Raw genomic sequence first — 3,289 nt, forward strand, 5'->3', positions numbered from 1 at the left:
TTTGGTTTAGGTTTAGCGGTGGTTTTCATGACACCTGTGTTCTGGTGGCAAACCCTTTGTGAAAAAGTAGTCTCGCATTTTTAAAGAGTTTTCTGGAATCCATACTTAGAGATTTCTGCTGAACTTTCATTGGTCAGAAATAGAAGACAGGCTGTGAGGTATAATTGTTTTCAGCGATTCTAAACATCTAATTTCTGTTGGTTAACAAAAGAAAGGAAAATAGACATCGGGTAGTATGATGGTTAATTTTTATGTGTCACCTTGGTCAGGCTATGGTGCCCAGGTGTTTGGTCAAATACAAGTGTTGATGTTGCTACAAAGGTATATTTTAGATGTGGCTAACGCTTAAGTCAGTAGACCTGGAGTAAAGCAGATGATCTTCCACGGTGTGAGTGGGCTTCATGCAGTCAGTTGAGGCCTTAGAGAAGACAGGCCTCCTGAGAGGAATACATTCTGCCTCCAAACCCAAGACTGCGAGCAAAGTCAACTCTTACCTGGGTTTTTAGCTTGCTGGCCTGCCCTGCAGATTTTGGATTTGCCAGTCCCCACAGTCATGTGAGCCAACTTCTTAAAATAAATTTTTCTTTATCTACATATACAGCTTATTGATTCCGTTTCTCTGAAAAACTAATTTGGGCACTGAGAGTGGTTCTAGGAGAACCAAATCTTAAAGATAGTTTTCCAAATTGATTTTGACATTTCTGGAATTGGTTCTCTAATCTGATTAGATGTAAAAGCATTAATGGCTATGTTTTCAGTAGTAAATGATAGTTCATGGTGTGATGTGGCAAAAAGACATGCAAAATATCATCTGGGATGCTCCTAGTCAAATACTTAAAGAAGGCAAGCATTTGGGTGGCCACGTATTTGATACCTTACAACATTTTTGTCAAACTAACAAGTACAATCAAACTAACAAGTATAAATCAGCTGGTTGCTCCTAATCGTGCTAGAAAAAGTAGGGAAAGAAAAGGATGAGCTCGAAGATTTGAATTCCCAGGCTAAGCACCACATAAATGATGTGAAACTTTCTATGTCTTCTCTGGCAGAAACCTTTCTCTCCTGCAGCCACAGAGATTGCTGAGATCCAGACCCAGGGTCTCATCCTGCTACTGCCTGAATGACAACACAAACTGAATTCCAAGTCTCATGGAACATGTCTTGGTAAAGCGAGGGCATTGACTGGGAAGGAATGAAATCCTTCAGGAAGGATTTTTTTTTTCCTGCCGCATGAGATTATTTTATTAAAAAACTCAAAGGAGCAGAGTGTGGAACACTGTTTGTCAGTCTCCAGCCGTGGATCTGTGTGCATACATCCGCCCACATGCCCACATGATCTCTTACACCTGGGTTAGCTCAGACTCCGGCTGTGGCTCCATCAGAAAGTGCAAGGCCCAGGCCACGAGCTGGGGAGGAAGCCTGACAGCTTGGACTTGGGCACACAGGGAGGTGCAGGGTGGCTCGTACTCATACTGGAAGGCGGAACCATCACGATGCCTCTTTGGAGGGTCCCAAACGGGACTGGATTCCAGGGCTCCTGTGGCGTTTTTTGTCCTTGGAGAGTGATGCCAGTTCTTGAGGGGCAACCCTAGCTCCTTGAACTCCAGGCTGGGTTTCTGGGCCTTGGTCACAGTGGCCTGATGTGGGCTGGATACATGGCCAAGGGATGACAGACTTGGGGTGCAGCTCAGGAGTGGGGAACTGGGTACAGGGTTAGAGTGTGGGGAGCCAGGAGGCAGGGGGCCATGGGCTGAACAGATGGCTGGTACAGCCTGGGAGCTGCTCTTCTGCACTAGGTCTGAAGCTGCCAAGGACAGGGCAGGCAGAAGGCTGATGCTGGCACCACTTTCCTCTGAGGACACGTGGCTGGGTAAAGCTGGGGTTCCTGAGGAAGTAGGTGAGGAAGGAGAGATGATAGTCAGCGATAGGTCCTGCAAAGCTGGGTCTGGTGGGGGCAGCTCTGGAGCCTGGGCCCTGGGGCCTGGGCCCAGAGAGCTCAGAACTCGCTGGTCATTCTCTGAGATGTGCAGCCAGGAGCTGGGGACAGTGTACACAGCTTCTCCCGCAGCCCTATAGCGGGTGGAGGCCCAGCGGGTGAGTGGGGGGCGCTGTGCAAGGGCCTGTCAACATCAGAATGGAGCCATCTGGGAAGATCCTGATGAGGCTTCGGACAATGAACCTCTAATAATCCTGAGTCTTTTTTGCCTATAGATCCGGCCGTTCCACCTCCACCTGGGGAGGCTAATGCTGATGTGCCCGAGGAACCCCCAATGGCCTCCTGTAAAGCAGTTGCCCTGCAAAACATTGCAGATTCTCCTTACGACCCACCCGTCACAGCCCCTTTTTGCTTCTAGACTAAACACTTCCCAGCAGGCACTGAAAGGTGAGGTACAAAGTATGACCCCAAGGAGGTGCTCTCAAAGAACTAGAAGATGTTTCCAGTTTATACAGACAGAAAGCCAGGGAATATGTGTGAGAATGGACACTAAGGGTTTTGAATAATGGTGGAAGGAACGTAACATTGGATCAAGCTGAATTTATTGATAAGTATTAATAAGCAGAGATTCTGGATTCAATGTTGCAGCTCAAAGGGTTAGACAGGGCTCTACAGTTTGTTTGGTTGTTTGGCTGAGATACGGGCCAAAAGGTGATCTCTATTCACTCAGTTGAAATACCAGAAGTGCCTTGGAATATAGTAGAGGAAGTAATAAAAAGGCTTACAGAGATGAGAATGGAGTGGAATTATCGTCTAAGATCTGCTCACCTACCCTAGGTGCATCTAAAGAACACACCCGTCAGCACAACTCTGAGAAATAGATTTGTGAGGTGCCATCGACGTCCAGCATTTTCGAAGACCTCTGTGGTCTCTGTTCTCTGTAGGTCAGGAATGATATGAATTGGGAAATCTAAGTTCATGGCGCTTGTTGGATCTTGGGTGGCAACAGCCGGGAAGCAACCGTCAATCATCACAGGCGGGGTGGGTGAGGCTATCATAAGGGACAGCGAGGTCAAACCAGTAATCAGAATCTTCTGACTTGTAAAGATTTATGGCATTGGCTGGTTGAATCATGGTGTTCCTAGAAGTGAAATACATGGGAAATCTACTAAATTCTTACTGGGTCTGTATGCACAAAAGTGTTATAGGCCCAAGTAAATAAAAGTCTTGCATCATAAAAACTTGAATCATAAAAACAGAGAGTTATAGTCCTTCAATTATTTCCAAGACTCGAGCCAGTTTATAGACCCAGAACCCCATAAATGAAAAGGAGGCTGAGTCCCCTTGAGTAAA

General features: G+C 46.5%; 1 pseudogene; it reads right to left on the reverse strand.

Annotated features, from left to right (window-relative positions):
- Positions 1 to 1,232: 1,232 nt before the first annotated feature.
- Positions 1,233 to 2,130, reverse strand: LOC140624751 (adrenocortical dysplasia protein homolog; annotated as a pseudogene).
- Positions 2,131 to 3,289: the final 1,159 nt, after the last annotated feature.

This window comes from Canis lupus, chromosome 35 (assembly GCF_048164855.1).
Source record: "Canis lupus baileyi chromosome 35, mCanLup2.hap1, whole genome shotgun sequence".
NCBI classification, from domain to species: Eukaryota; Metazoa; Chordata; class Mammalia; order Carnivora; family Canidae; genus Canis; species Canis lupus.